Here is a 17,761-nt window from a genome sequence, read left to right as displayed (position 1 = left end):
CAGTTTTTTTTTCTCTTAGTCAAAGATATCTATTACAATAAGTTATTTATGCATATGATGTGCATTGTGAATAAAAGCATGACTCTCATTCTCGTGAAGTCCTTGATCCTTAATTTTCCTTTTATTTAATGTACTGGAGTCTGAATGCTGATCTAAAAGATTAAAGTGCCAAGACTTAAAAGATTTAATACTTAGGAGAACAGGGCTTTCATTTCCACATAGCCTTCAGGAAATGAGGGGGGAAAAAAAATCACAGATGTGACCTCTGTGCCCCAACATCACGCTGCCTAAACGATTCCTTCCAACAGAGCTAAATTCAATTTATATTTTTTGTCAAGCAGAATCCGCTGGACATGGTCAACTTAAATCACAGCTTTATGACTAATAGCTCTTTGAACAAAGAGAGACCAAAAAGTTCTACCCATGGTTGATTTGCTGTTATTTTACTGCATAAGCATAAGGCAATCTGTAATTCATAGTCTTGAATACAAAGATGTTCTAGAGGCAAGTAACCTAAACAACCAACTCAAAGAATTAAAATTATTAAAATGATTTCACCTTCTCAAGGCAAGACACTGCATATCAGTGGAGCAAATGATAAAACAAAATAAAAAATTATAATACAGCTAAAATCTGCTAATCTTCCTTCCAGGTCTTAAATGTAAGTAATTTTTTTCATTTTCTATTGCATTTATTTTTTTACATTAAATCATTTAGCACAGTGGTTGCCCAAAGTGGGGGTCGGGACCCCCAGAGGGGATGCAGGACAATGACAGGTGATTGCTTGGTGATTTCAAAAAGTTAAGTACATTTTATTAAACTATTAGAATTACAATATTTTAGCCATAAAACACAAAAGATTTTTTTTACAAGATAGTTTTTAATAGTAAAAAACACCAACATGCAAATGAAAAGCATCAGCATTGAAATTATTTTTTATAGGATTGGTGTGTTTACATTTCTTCAACAACACAGCAATAGAATTAGCTGCGACAGATTGATTTTATAGCACCAGGTTAAACTTTCTGATACCTTTATGGCAATTAATACATAAAAAAAAGGCCACAACTGAACATTTAGGATGATCTCCGAGTGGCCATCTCCAAAATTAAACCAAGAATACACTTGTGCTGAAAAAATTATCCACCAGTCTCTTTAGTTGAGGTTAATATTAAACAAATAAATAATTGACTATAAAAATGATATGGTTGTTAGACTGTTGCACTTTTTTTGTGTGTTGTCAGTATGCTCGTGTTTTTATAGGCCTATTGTTGTATGAGCAACATTTGCATACTTATAACCACCTAAGTGGAATTTGGGGATTGCGAGTCACTGGCATTGTTATTCTAGGGGCCACAGGCTGAAAAGTTTGGGAACCCCTTATAGCTTTTGTCCAAAGCAACTTATAATTGAGGAGGCATCCGGCGATTCAGCAAAAAGAGGTAATACACACGATGTGGTGCTAATTATACAAATGAACTGTTAGTACAAGAATTAAGCACTAGAGTGAGGACAGGGGAGTGTTTTTGTTTTTTTTTCAGAGAGAGAGAGAGAGAGAGAGAGAAAGAGAGAGAGAGAGAGACAGAGAGACAGAGAAAATAGTGTTTCTTAATATTGTTTGTCAAGCTTAATCACATGCATGAAGCACAATTCATAAATTCATTTATTTATTTATTTATTTTTATTTTAGTTTTTTATTTATTTATTTATTTTTTGTCTCATTCATTACATGGCAAATTTTACAGGTCAGAAACTGTGACTTAAACTTTTCAATGCAGCAAAATGTTAAATACGGGATATTCACAAGGATTTCCATGTCTAACACATTCATATGCGTATGAATGGAAGTCAATGGGGAGAAAGGACTAGCGTGACTGGAGCTTTACAGGATTTTAGAGTCAGGAGATTTTGGGTGTCTCTTTTTATTCCTCCATAAATCAAAAGCAGCGAAAAGCCAGAAAAATGTTTGTATTTTTTTTATACAAAATGTATTTAATTAGCCAAATGTGTATGGATTAAAACTTTTAGAATATAGTCAACATCTAAAGTGGATGAAAAAGTTTATTTATTTATTTATTTTTAATATAGGTCAAGAATGTGTGTTGTTGAACAGTTTTAGTTTTTAAAAGGTTTTAATGTACTTCAAATGCTGAATACCGTAGATATGACAGAAGATTTACAACTATTTAATGCAACAACAACAAAAAAACAGCAGTTAAAATTATGAATAGTAGCTGAAATTAACATTAGATGAATATAGCGCAGGTGGCACTGTGGCTCAGTGGTTAGCACTGTCACCTCACAGCAAGAAGTTCACTGGATCGAGTCCTGGCTGGGCCAGTTGGTGTTTCTGCGTTGAGTTTGCATGTTTTACCCCGAGTCCGTGTGGATTTTCTCTGGGTTCTCTGGTTTCCCCCACAGTCCAAAAACATACACTATAAGTAAATTGAATGATCTAAATTAGCCGTATATATGAGTGTGAATGAGAGTGTATGGGTGTTTCCAAGTACTGGGTTGTGGCTGGAAGGGCATACACTGTATGCTAGAATAGTTGGCTGGTCATTCCGCTGTGGCAACCTCTAAATCAGAGAGAAAGCCGAAGGAAACTGAATGAATGAATAATATAGTAGAACAAAATACACATTTAATGGTGTATTTCGGGTGTTGTTTAATATATATATATATATATATATATATATATATATATATATATATATATATATATATATATTTATATATATATATATATATATATATATATATATATATATATATATATATATATATATTTATATATATATATATATATATATATATATATATATATTTATATATATATATATATATATATATATATATATATAGATATATAGATATATATATAGATATATATATATCTATATATATATATATATATATATATATATATATATATATATATATATATATATATATATATATATATATATATATATATATATATATATATATATAAAACTAAGCTAAATATTGATAGATACACAAAAAAAGTGAGTTTGCCTGCAGCATTTTGCCTTAAAACAAGGGACAACAGACTGATTCCAAACACTGAATCCATCCTCAGCGGACCTTCAGTCATAAAGTTTGCAAAAGCCTCATGACTTCTAAAAGCTTTCACGCCCTGCATGTAACCACTGAATCACTGTAACCGAATGTCATCACCACATGTACATTAAGTCAGCAGAAACTACCATTGTCACACTGAGCGAAGGCTTTCAGTTAAGCGCCAAAATTTTTACAAGCTACACAAATGAAATGACTGCAATCTCCCAACGGCATGAGGTGAACAGCCTGCCTTCTGCTGCCGACTGGTCCCTGACCTTCGCCACACGCGGACAGGTTTACAGAGCTCAGTGTTGACAGCTAGCGGAGACAAATGGAGGGAAAAATGCAAGAAATACAGCCTCTGGTGTGTTTTATGAGCTGGCAGACTGACACTCATCTCGCTGGTTTCGCTCGCCAGTAATCTTCTCCGAGCCTTGAACTGCCTTTTCCTCCGGTCCTTCCAGAAACATCCCAAACGATTTCTTTCTCAATCCCTTCGCTGTCTCTTTCACGGACTTCATCCAGGCTTTCCAGTTCCCCAAAGGTGTGTTTTTGTGTCGAGGGATGCTTGCGCCTTCAGACTTTCCTGTCAGTTGGAACAGTTTCACTTCATCACCCTCAGCCACCAGCTCTGTAGGGCCACTGAATAACCCATGTGCTGGACAGGATCACCCTGGAGGCCTCAATACTGTACACACACACATACACACACTCACAATAGTTTGACAAACAGCCAGAGAGCTTTGTGTCGACATGCGCAGCAGGGGCATAACTGAGTAGAGCAGTGATGCTACTAATTTAAAAGAATAGTTCACCCAAGAATTAAAATTCTGTCATCATTTACTCATGCTTCACCTGTTCCAAACTTTTATAAGCTTCTTCTGTTGAACAAAAAAAGAAGATATTTTAAAAAATGCAGTCCATAGATTTCTATAATATTTATTATATTCATTATATATTTTTTTCCTACTATGGAAGTCTAAGGGTGCCAAAAACAGAAATCTTCAAAAGATCTCTTTTTTAAACAAAAGAAATAAACTCATAAAAGTTTAAAATCACATCAGAGGGAGTAAATGATTAGGTTATTGTTTTTTATTTTTGAGTAAAACATGGAAAGACTATCATTATTTATTCAGCCTCCATATGTTTTAAGCAAGTTATAAGACAAGAAGATATAAGATGATTTTGATTAATGTTAAAAAATCCAAAATAATCACAATCTTTTTTTCCCCTTCTGTGAAAGTGAACCGGTACTGATATAAACATTCTTCAATATGTAAAGGTTTGTGTTCAATGCAAGACAGAAATGTTTACAGGTTTGGAAAAAAAACTGAAGAACTCAAATTTATGAACGAACAAACAAATAAACGAATGAATGAACGAATGAATGAATTTAGAGGTGTGCATTCCTGCGGCAGTACGGCAGGAGCCACAAGACCCAAGCAGATTTCTTGCGGTGTGGACATAACTTTCTGAATAAAAAGCGGTAGTGGTCAGTAACTCTGGTGAATATTGAAGCAGGCGGGCTAATTATAGCGTTCCTGAGTACCGACGTTATTCCAGAATTCCATATCTGTTATTTCCTCATTCTTATTGAGCACCAGTACAGCCAGTGCTCATGACTGTTACACAAGCTGAATGACCAGTGCTGTCATCTGCATAACACTCCCCAGAGTGGACTTTACCAACATTGGAGAGCAAAGTGAAGATGCGCTGTCCTTCAACTTGCATTAGAAAACGATCAGTTTACTGTTAGAAAACATCACAGAAGTTTGATGTATGAGAGCCTTTTTCATGCATCATAGATGCAAATGGAAAAAAAATACCCTTTGCACAGTGTGATAATACCTCAAAGTTTTACCCTTTAGTGGTCACAAGACTGGAACCTTAGGTTTAATGCAACACTCATGTCTCATCACAAAGGGGCAAACAAAACTGATAATTAGCATACAATCCTTGCACAACCTATACTTTTATCTGTTATCTTTCTCTTTCGGTAGTACCCAATTTAAACGTGAGATTTTAGAAACTAGATTTCAATACAGCTGGAGCAGTCGGGTGCGGAAAAAATCTGACGAGAGTGGAACAAAATAATTAGTCCCGTGCAGACCTCTAAATGGATGGATAAACAAACCAAAATCACATACATACATGCATGAATACTTACTGTACATACATTATTATTTAAATAGAATTTTATTTTGGAATAAAAAAAAAACAATCCCAGCTCTAAAAGGAACAAAAATTCAGCCTATATATGAAGCCAAAACATAAAAAATATTAAAGGCAAAGCAATACAAAACTATTAACATCAGTATATCATCAAAACTTTGACAAATGTTTTAGGCACTAAACCTTTTGCAAAAAAGCAAAAGGCGGAGGACGATGCTAGCCATCTCACAAAAAGTTGAAAATGTGTGTGTTGAGGGGTTTTATAGTCTTTAAACATCTATAATAATTGTAGCTGACTACTTCACAGATTTCATTTATTGCAGGGGACTTTTAGAAAGTAACTCCCGCAATTAATGAGGGACCACTGTATACTAAACTACCACTGTATACTAAATCCCAACAGAACAATGTTTAAAACAGACTCATAGTGACTTTTTTTTTTCTTTAACAAACAAAACTTCTATGGTCAACTAGTTTAACTATTCTTCCTATGTTATTTTGTTTGATCAAAGACACCATAAAACCAAAACTAAATTAGCTGTAACTAGCAACCTTAAGCAGCCTTTAAATGTTCATTTATAAATTTACAGTAACAGATCACCAGTGCTTTCTGGATTTGTTCCTGAAGCACAGAGTACTTTAACCTCCTTGATCTTTTTCAAAAGTAAGAACAGTACAAAACACACATACTGTTCATTATCAAAACAGCTCAGACTCCACAGGGAAGCTCTTAAGCACCTCTCTGAAGCTTCTCCTAAGAGACTGAACTAATGAAAAGGCATCAAGCCCAGAACTGAACCACCATCAACCCAGTATACACCTTTCCTAGATTCTCTGGGTGTGTGAAATCCCTATGAAATCCCACCTCACATTTCAAACAAAGACCACTATCTCTTACTTTATGGCCTTTGCCTCTTCAGACTGGTCTTGGAGGAAAACCCAAAGCCAAAAACTCTTCAAACACAAATGTATAGGACCAGTCCCTCAAGAACAGTGGATGAGGAATGATTCCTAACAGTCTGAGAAGAACTGAAAAGCTTCAGCACACTCATGACATACAGTCAGGGCCGGCGATTCCATAGAGGCGACCTAGGCGATATAGAGAGGGTGGGGTCTGCGTCCTCAGTTATGTCCGCGACACCTCCCTCACCACCCGCGTCCTCAGATATATTCGCGCATAGGCGACAGAACAGAGGTCCGCAACACATCGCTTAATTTTCATAACAGGTCACTTTCGTTTTCACATTGGGGTTTAGGGCGGCGTGATCTCTGCTTAGGACGGCGTGATATCTGCTTAGAGCGGCAGTTCAGCTTGCTCCAGCCCTGCATACAGTAACATGAAAAAATGAGCTTTTCCAAGTTTAGGTGACATAATTGGATCCCCGCTGAATCCAGATTTACTGTTTAAGCAAAAATGTACGTCCATGTTTTGCATAGGATGTTGAAGGATGAGAATATTAATATTATCATCCATTAAAAAGCATGTTTCCACCCACAGTGCCACTTCAGCAGTCCAGCATTTCTATACATTTGCTGTAAGATTTTCAATTTCTGCAGCAAAAAATAAACAGTACAGATGTTCTCATTAGCCAGATTTCCATCCTAATGTAAAAGGAATCTTTACACACAAAGTTCACACACAAACGGACACACAAAAGTGAATTAGGTGTGTTTTCATCAAGTTCTTAGAGTGGTTGGTTATAGTATTGGTAACCTTGTAACCAGCAGTAAACAAAACAAAAATAATAGAGACAGCTGATTAGTCACATGGTTTTAATGTTAGGTTGCTCAAGTTTAAAACCACTTCATGGGTAAAAACCTTATCTTTTCTTTTCTTTTCTTTTCTTTTTTCTTGTAGATGTAATTTAGCATAATCAATATTATATAAGTGGGCATGATGTTAATTAACTTTTATGATTGCCCACTCCTTTTCTAGAAAACCAGAAAACCTCAAATAATATGTAAAAAGAAATGCAGCTAAAATAAAATAATACTAATAATTTAAAATTAAATATAATAAATATTTTTTAAAAATTTTACAAATAAAAATTATTTTTAAAATTATAAATAACCTTAAACAACTTTAAAACTAAATATTAATAGTTTTTAAAGATCTTGCATTTGTTACCATTGAGTTATTTAATAATAATAATAATAATAATAATAATAATAATAATAATAATAATAATAATAATTATTATTATTATTATTATTATTACTACTATATTATAATTATAATAATAATTAATATAATACAATATGTATTTTAGCAATAATAAAGCAAATGTATTTTATTATTATTTTATTATTACTATTATTATTGTTTTTGTTTTTGTTGTAGTTATTATTATTATTATTATTTTTAAATAATAATAGTAATAACAACAACAACAACAACAACAATATTAATAATAATATTAATAACTTTTCAAAATATTATTGATGTTAAGATGATAAAGAATAAATTAATTAATACAAGTAAAACAATAATAAAATTAAAACAATAATAAGTGAAATAAAATAAAATAAAAATTTTAATAAAATAAAATAAATTTTGCAAAACAAATAAAATAAAATAAAATCCTGGGTGAGTCACGTACCATACTTTTTAAGAAACTCTGACGTTTCAGCTTGTTAATCACAAGTTTTGAGGACAATCTCTAAAACAAACCTAACGGCAAATTCAAATCAGAGTTCAAAATCAATTGCAGCCTTTGTGTGGTGGGATTTAATTACTGAGCATGAAATATCATCCACATGTCATATGACAAATGTATCACGCTCTGTCCTTCACCAAATATACTTTATGGCAACACAAACATGTCAAAATTGTCTCTTTTTTTAGATTCACCCCAGCTAAACTGAAACCACTGAAACATCATCAATTTGGCACTCTCTATGGTATTTAAAAACAACTTTTAGATGTTAAACCAGAAATGACATGTGACAGAATTCTCAATATGCTCTGGCACATTATATAAAATATTTATAAGGCAATGACATAAGGTGACATCTCAGTAAATTCACCTTATGCCTTTCATCTCATGATTTATAAATAACAAAAATGAAAAATGCCAGAAAAAGAAAGAAAAGAAAATGCAATTTCAACTTCCGCCCCTAGACCTGATCTGTATTCTAGCAGAATTTATAAGTCTGGCTCTTTAGAAAGCCATTGTTGAGCAGCTTAGAGAAGATCAAATTCTATCCAGCATCGCCTGCATGTTTCTCCCAGGCAGGTCTATTTTGGGCAGAGAATCAAACATCTAATCCTCCTTACAGTCCAAGAGGATAAAGAAGCCACATTTTAACTAACTATGACCAAACTACACTGAACAACTTTTGCATTTTTTATTCAGACTCTGTTCTTTGCCATTTCTCTCTGCTATTTTTCCTCCTCTCTCAATTTTCACTCTCCGGTAGCTCTTGATGCTGGTCTTTTTCCGATTAAGCCAGACAGACTAAAGGCGAAGTTGGAGAGGAAAGGTCCAATTGTGCTGTGTGTATTATGACAAAGCCTTTCTAGGAAACAATAAACAGGCTTGGTCACAAGTCTTTTATCGCTGCTATACAGGGTTCAGGAGGGTGGCAGCTTTTCAGCTCAATCCGTGTTGGTAAAAGTCAGGTCAGTGTACTAGATATTGTGTTTATAAAAATGGATGAAAGCTACAATAAAAAAAGAAACTTCTGTCTAAATTTGAGCTTTACCATCACATGAGTACATAATAATTTAAGAGGGTCAGTTTTAATGTTTCAACATTCCCAGCAGACACCTTGATGTCAAAACAACATCAAATTTACATTTACGTCATTGATGTCATGCAAATTGATTTGATTAAATTGATTTTATCAATTGATACAGTGATTTCAAAATGACATTAAATTGACATCTAACATTGGCATCAAAAAAACGTGTCAAAAATTTGAAACAGAAACAGGCCAGATCGTAATCGAATTTTGATGTGTTTCTTGTTAGATGTCAATTTGATTTAATTTTTATATGATAGTAGTGTAGGAATGCAAATTATCATATCCATTTGTTCATATTGCAAAGCATGTCTTTTTCACCAAAAAGGTTCATACAAGTTCCAAAGACAGATTGGCTTTGGGGGTTTTACGATGTGGTCACGTTGATTACTCAGTTTGTATGTCTCAGTATTTGGGCTCCGGTCACATGGTCAAGGAAGATACAAGATAGCTGGTAAACTTTATCTCTTTCTGCTCAGCTCTGCATCTCTCATGCTCTTGATCTTCTCAGGCTCTCTTTGAGGACTATCTGTCCTTTGTCTCTTTCCCTCTCTCTATTTCTCGACCACTCTCTCAGGTAGTTTATATTACATTTAAACAGGGTACAATCATTATCATAAGTTTTTATCAATACATATTTTATAATTTTTTACAGTTATTTGTAACTAATTCAGTTGTAAGCATAGCAAGTTATTGTCATTAAATCATTTCATGTTCAAGTATTTGTGAATTACTTTGGATTAAACATCAACACTTTTTATTTCTCCATATTGCAAAACAATACACTCACATAATAGCAATGCTCTTGCACATTTTTAGCTATTATCACTGCCCTTATTTCCGTTTTTGGTATAAGATTACAGAGGAATGGTTTGACTAGAAAAGTACTTTCACCATAATACTGATAACTTTTTAGTCATATGGCAGAACTACAATTTGAAACACTGTAGATAAAATCTTATTCTTACAGTAGTAAATTGACATCACATCAAATTTGCATTGCTGGAATGCAACATTACAACATTATAACCTACCATCAACAGCCAAATATATGATATAGGCGACGTAGTGGCACAGTAGGTAGTGCTGTCGCCTCATAGCTTAAAGGTCACTGGTTCGAGCTTGGAAATGGGTTTCTGTGTGGAGTTTACATGTTCTCCCCGCGTTCCTCCAGATGCTCCGGAATTCCCCACAGTCCTAAGACATGCGGTACAGGTGAACTCGGTAGGCTAAATTGTCCTTAGTTTATAAGTGTAAATGAGTGTGTATGAGTGTGTATGGATGTTTCCCAGAGATGGGTTGCAGCTGGAAGGGCATCCGCTGTGTAAAACATGTGCTGGATAAGCTGGCGGTCTATTCCGCTGTGGTGACCCCAAATTAATTAAAGGGACTAAGCCAAATAGAAAATAAATGAATGAAAATATAATACATTATACAAATAAAATCTGGAAAGTTTGCTTTTATTATAGGCTTCATAATCCAGGATAAGTATGAATTTAATGAACAACATGATGTTTGTCAAGGACTGAAGGTATACGGCTGTGAATAATGTCCTGTTTTGTACATACTCATTGTTTTATAATCTCTCAATGTGTTGTATGGAACCACAGGTATTAATTAGCTTTTTTGGCTCTTAAAGTGTCAGAAGCTGCATTTTATGAATCACCAGGAACAGTTTCAGCTAAAAGCTTTGAATGCTCTTGTGAAGAAGGAAAAAAAAAAGCTAAATTATTTTGTCTTGGCCATGATGACAGCACATATAATTTTACTAGTTATTTTGCAAGATATTGGTATTCATCTTAAAGTAAAATGTAAAAGCTTTGGTTAATTGGACAAGTTAGGTCAATTAGGCAAGTCATTTGACAGTATTTAATATTAATTTAAGGGGGCTAATATTATTGACTTTCTCCGGGAAGAAAATAAATATATAGGAAATACTGTGGAAATTCCTTTGCTTGGTTAACATCACTTGAGAAATATTTGCAAGAAAAATAAAATAATCCAAATTTAAATGTTGGGCTAATAACTTTGCCTTTAACTGTATATTAGATGACTTGAGGGACAGCAAATTAACAGCAATTTTGTATTTATTTCTTGTAAAACAGCCCTTTCAATATTTCTCATGGGTCATTTATTTAGTACATGCTGCTTGCTTGCAACTGTTCTCTTTGTGGAAATTTTCCTTTTGGTTAGCTAAAAAAATTCCACATGGAATGCAGCCATGTAATAAAGCACACACAGCCTTGTTGTTATCACAAAATAAAGACCTGATCAATTACAATCCCTAAAGGTATTGCAAATTTGTACTGCAGCAGTAAGCACAATGTCACAAAGAACTGAACTAAAATGGGATAAAAACAGAAATGCTACAGTGCAGTTACACTTTAGCACTGCAGGAGTTCTGTGAACATCTTGTGTTCAGTTACATTAGTGGACTGAAACCAACCGCTGTACAACATCTAAATTACAAAAAAAAAAAACAATTATCTGCACCGTACTTCTTATGTTTACATTTTTTTGTTGTTTTTCATTACTTTGCAAATAAATAAAAGATAGTTGATCTTCAGTATTGCATAGTCTTTCTTTTCCTTTTGTTTTACCCTCACATTTAACCCCATTGGTATCAAATGTAATTTGTTTATCTATCCAGCTGATATGTAAAAACAATAGCTACCTGATATTTAAGCTCATATATTAACTGTTTTTTTTTTTTTTTACATTTTGCCTAAAATACTTGACAATGGAGTGTAGCAGAAAACAAATCATTTCCAAAAGTGTGATCTGATCAGCTTCATCTAAGGGGAAGCTTACAAAACATGCTTTTGAACTAAAACCGCATTAAAAAAAAGGCTCACTGAAAACACCTTCCTTAACCTACTCTTATACCAAATATAAAATGCATTTCTCCAGATAGGTCTTTTTTTTTTTTACATGTTTCAAAGGACAGATCCACTAGAAGGTGATGATCACCAGCAAACCTCTCACCTAAACCCAGCCAATAGAGTTTTCAAAAGCAAATAAAAGAAAAACTCTAATGCAACCGTGTAGCTTTACTTTGATTTTACATTGCTTTTAGCAATTTTGTGGAACCATGCTCCACCAGACTTGCAAAGTCTTACAATGACAACAACGTACCACAAAGTGAGCTAGTGAGTAAACTAACCACATCAGAAGACTTATCCATATGGTGATAGACTGGTGAGGCAAACTTCTTTGTTTACAAATCAAAGACCTTGTTAAGCTGTTTTGTAGTATTTATTTATTTTTAGCAAATTTGCAAAGAACTGCATGAAAATAATCCTTTATTCATCGATAATTCATATGGTGGCCTCGAACCGGGCAGAAGCACTCTTATCCCCCCACCCATCTCCCCTGAAAGCCCACACTCAAATCGCATTCAGGCCAGAGCAAGCTTATCAAGTCATTGATGATGCGCAGTTCAGTTAAAGAAGCGATCAGCCACTTTTGACACTCATAAACAATCATAAAGTCCTTGTTTAGCAGGAATTAGGAGATTTTCTAAAGGCGCAGCTTCAATTTCGGGCTCAGGCGCGCTTTGCATTCACACTACAAGCGTACCCAAGTGAACCGTGCTCGGGCACACCTCTTTCAACCGGGCAAGGGCCGGCCAAGTAAACCGCACCTGAGCCCAATTCAGAGAACTCACACTCCTCAAACGATCCGGGAAATGGGCCTGGGCACGGTTCGAATAGCAAAGTATGAGTATGCAGAGCGGAATGCCAACTATTCCAGGATATGTTTTAAGCAGCGAATGCTCTTCCAGCTGCAACCGAGTACTAGAAAACACTCAAACACTCTCATTCACACTCTCATACACTGCGGCCAATTTACTTTATTTAATTCACCTATAGCGCATGTTTTTGGACTGTGGAGGAATACCGGAGCATACAGAAGATCCCTATGTAAACACGGGGAGAACATGCAAACTCCACACAAAAATGCCAACTGGCCCAGCTGGGACTCCACTGAGTCACTATGCTGCCTTCATTGATAATTTGACCCTGTAAATATAATTATTGTGAAAAAAAAACAAAAGCTTTTGCCGTCGTACTGCACCTTAGCATTGATTTCACCTAGAAACTGCAATGAAATGTAGGCTGAAGTCGTTTTTTGTGGTTTGACAAAATTTACGCTTAACCAAATATGTCCAGTGAGTCTGTGCGGTCACTTACACAACAACAAAATTTGGAGGAATGCGTTTTGAGTTTTAATAAGTAGCATGCAAACTAAAAGAAAAACTAAAAGAAATGTTGCTGCCATAGACGTATATGTCTGTGTAGACTACTTGACAACCATATCAACAGTGGCAGACTACAGAAACATAGGTGCATGCATGCATAACTGAATTTCTCATAATTTTTGCACATCCGTTGGAACTGAGGTCTTTTTGACAATGCCAAACCTGACTGCATTTATTTTCAAACAAGACTGGACAGTGTGCAGTCACTTAGAAAAAATCCTGCCATCCTGCTGATTGATTTGGCTGCTTCTCCATTTTTTCCACTTATTTAACATTTAGTCCATGCATAATTACTTACAGTAAAATATTGCCTGTCTGATGGATGAAAGTTTATTTCTCTGAGTTCTTATTTTAATTGTGATCAGTGGATTTGGAAAACAAATGTGAGTTTGATAAACTTTACATTGATAGCCTAAATCCTGAATTCGCTAGTGTTGTTTACAATGCTGTTTACCTCATGCTCAGTAAACAGATTCTGCACACACACAAAAAACCTTTCATGCATGAATATGCACTTTGATGAAGCAAATGGATTTCCTGATGGATGTCAAATCTATAAGATGGAGTATGTGAATGCTTTTTTTTTTTTTAAATGTGATCCCGCACCACAAAACCGGTCTCATGTTGCACTGGTATATTATTGCAGATAGCCATAAATGCATTGCATCAATGTAGGTCAAAATTATAGATTTTCTTTACATTTATTCATTTTCTTTCATCTTAGTCCCTGTTTTAATCTGGGGTCGTTACAGTGGAGTGAACCACCAACTTATCTAGCATGTTTTACACAGCGAATGCCCTTCCAGCTGGAACACATGACTGGGAAACACCCATACACTCTCCTTCACACATATATACTACGAACAATTTAGCTTATCCAAATCACCTATAGCGCATGTCTTTGGACTTGTGGGAGAAACCGGAACACCTGAAGGAAACCCATGCGAACACGTGGAGAACACACAAAATCCACACAGAAATGTCAACTGATCCAGCCGAAGCTCAAGCCAGTGACCTTCTTGCTGTGAGGCGAGTGCGCTACCCACTGCGCCATCGTGCTGCCCTGATTTTCTTTTTTGTCACAAATTATTAGAATATTAAATTAAGATATGTTGTAAATACCCTACTGTAAATATGCAATGCTTGAAGTGAACACAGATTCTCAATATTTAGATGTTTTAAACCCTCAGATTCCAGACTTTCAAATAGTTGTATCTCGGCCAAATATGATCATATCTTAAACCACACAATGGAAAGCATTTTTATTCAGCTTTTAGATTATGTAGACATCTCAGTTTCTAAAAATTGTCACATATGAGCAGGCTCCAGGGTCACAAATGAATGTCCCTCGTCTACAGTAAGTGAATTCAACATCAACACAAAGCACTAAAGCACAAGTAGAAAATAAATTATTATCAATAAAGAACTAATACACTCCTTCACCTACATCTGCATTTTATGCAGACTATTGTTGCCAAATGATCTACAGTACATGATTGCCTATACAGAAAAAGCTTATGTCAATATGATAATGTTGCAAGTTTGAGTGTCTACAAACCTTTATGCAAGATTTATATCCAAAATAACCTGAAAAACAAATAAGACCTGGACCAGTGTGCCAGGAGGACATGAGTTTCCATCCCACTGCAATATTAAAACACCTATTAATAAAGCGTTTAATTTGCGAATAAATAAACATTTCAGTGCTGAGGGTAAAGTGAACACAAATATTATGCAAAACCATGTCAATCTGACTCAGTTGATTTGAATTTTTGGCCCTGGAGATTCTATTCTCATAACAGTATAACGACAACAACCGTAAGCGGTGTGTTGACCCCGTTTTGCAGTTGCCTGAAAAGAGATATTCTAGTTTGTGGTCAGTTGTCTGGGGTCATCTGAGGAGACTGGCAGTGGTGCTGGTAATGTCTAATCCTGCACTAACAATAGCCTTGATATACTAGGCCCCTGTTTACACCTGCTATTAAAATGCATTTTGATCAACTGGATCACAAGCAGGCGAAAGAGAAGTGTTCTCGTTGGTGTTTACAGTAGATGCGTTTCATTTTTCCATATTCAGCATTTGGCTACTTAGACTTTTATTTGAATATGGCAAAATAAGCTCTCATTGTTTACATACTGTACAGTAAAAAAGAAAGAAAGAAAATAAACAAAATAAATATTTAATGTGATAAATTGATTTATATTTTGATATCTGCTGTATACAATTACACCATGACTTAAAAACCGATGGAATTAATTTATTCATTTAGATTTAATGGGATGATTCTGTAAGGAAGTGAACTATGCATGAAATCAACAAATTGTAAGCATTAATAAATACAAAAGAGCAAAGATAAAGTGAAATAAACAGTGTTTTATGGTTTCTGTGGCTGTTAAATAGTATTTTGGCACAGAATTTGAATAATCAAATGTAAAAGAACACTGAAAAAGTCTCTACTGTACAAATAATATAATAAAATTATTCTTCTTTAAAGTAACAAATGATAAAACTGATTGTGTCTAAATACTTTAAACATAAAATTAAAAACCTGTGCATGATAAATGTTCACTCACATTATGGTTGAAATCTGCAATAACGCAAATCTCATGGGCTCTGAACTGTTTCTCCTGGTCAAGTATATAATCATAACTCAGCATTGCACATCCTGCAATATAGATGCTGAAACGATAAATTGTGCAGGCCTCATTTTTACAGTTTTAGTATTTTACAAATATTTACAGTAACTAATGTGGCAGTCGTTACACACATAAATTAATTACCTTCATGATCAGGCATTTTCTTCATGCAAAAAAGACACCATTCAATGTTTTAGTTGAATCACATCGCTTTATGTTGGTTTGCATAAATAAATTGATTAACAGCACAACAATGATTGTATTTGATCTGTATTTTTTTCAAAAAAAGGAACAAATTAACAGATGTTGAGTATAGTGGGTCTCTGAAGAGATTGTGCAACAACGCTATATTTTCATTCAACAGACAAATATATTTAGATGTATATAACAGTTCAGCAGCTGACAGATATATTATGCAGACATCAAAACATGTACCACAGTTTGATAAATGATGTTGTGATATACTGCAGACACATGCAGTCAGCCAGTTTGTACATTTGCATCTTAATTTGTCTCAAAGATGTAATGTACTTAGACTATTTTTCAAATGGTTCTTGAAATACATTTTAGCACTTGCTAATATCAATATTTATTTTATTTAAACTCAATGCTGAATTGTGGTTAAATACTCTTTTATCCAATTTCAGAAAACAAACTCAGAAGACAGATTCTACTCAAACATTTTAAATAAAAAGTATATGGTTCTGCTGTATAAATAACAATTTACAGTATTACTAACCAATTATTAAGTCATTCCTTTATGCTCAAGAACACATATGCATATACTATGCATATAAATAGCTTAAGTAAAATAAATTAAGCTCAAGTTGAAAAAAATAAACAATGTATGAATCAATCGATAAAACATAAGGGTGAATGAATGAATGAATGAATGAATGAACAAATTCAACAAACAAACAAACAAATGAATAAATGAATGAGAAATGGTGAAAATGTATTTTAAAATACTCAAGTAAGGTTAAAAAAGCTATTAGAAATACAAATGAATGAATGAATGAATGAATGAATTGTAAATTTGTTCATATTGTAATTGTAAATATTCAAGAACTAATATAAAGAGCAAGACATTTTTTATTTTATTTTATTTTATTTTATTTTTTGGTGAAATTAACCGATGAATTTGTTAATAAATAAACAGAAGAAACCACAAACCACATAAAACTAAAGAGTTACTGAAGAAAAATAAAAACAATGAAAAAAAAGAATAAATGAAGAATTAAAAGAATTAAAGGGAATAAATTAATGATCTATTCAAAATATCAAAGCAAACCATTATAAATCTAATTTAGCGAATAAATGAATTACAAATTAAAAGACTTAAGAACGAATTAATAATAAAAATCCATTCAAAATATCCAAGCAAACCATTATAAATCCAAATGAATAAATTAATGAATGAAGAATAAAAAGAGTTAAGAATGAATTAATGATAAAAATCTAATCCAAACATCCAGTCAAAACATAAATTTAAATGAATGAATGAATTAATTAATTAATCAAGACTTGAGAATGAATTAATGATAAAAGTCCATTCTAAATATTTGAGCAAAACATTATAAATGCAAAGAATGAATGAATAAATGGATGAATTAATGAATTAAAAGACTTAAGAATGAATTAGTAATAAAAATCCATTCTAAATATTTAAGCAAAACATTCATTCATTCATTCATTCATTTTCTTGTCGGCTTAGTCCCTTTATTAAAATTATTAATCCGGGGTTGCCACAGCGGAATGAACAGCCAACTTATCCAGCAAGTTTTTATGCAGCGGATGCCCTTCCAGCCGCAACCCATCTCTGGGAAACATCCACACCCACATTCACACACACTCATACACTAC

General features: G+C 33.8%; 1 protein-coding gene across 2 annotated transcripts in view; it reads right to left on the bottom strand.

Annotated features, from left to right (window-relative positions):
* The window catches only part of crhr1 (corticotropin releasing hormone receptor 1), a 225,810-nt gene that overhangs the window by 155,320 nt on the left and 52,729 nt on the right, over positions 1–17,761 (bottom strand). The window lies entirely within an intron of this gene.

Source organism: Danio rerio, chromosome 3 (genome assembly GCF_052040795.2).
Source record: "Danio rerio strain M-AB ecotype USA chromosome 3, GRCz13ab, whole genome shotgun sequence".
NCBI lineage: Eukaryota > Metazoa > Chordata > Actinopteri > Cypriniformes > Danionidae > Danio > Danio rerio.
The sequence above is the reverse complement of the archived record's forward strand: the minus strand, read 5'-3'. Positions and strand labels throughout refer to the sequence as shown.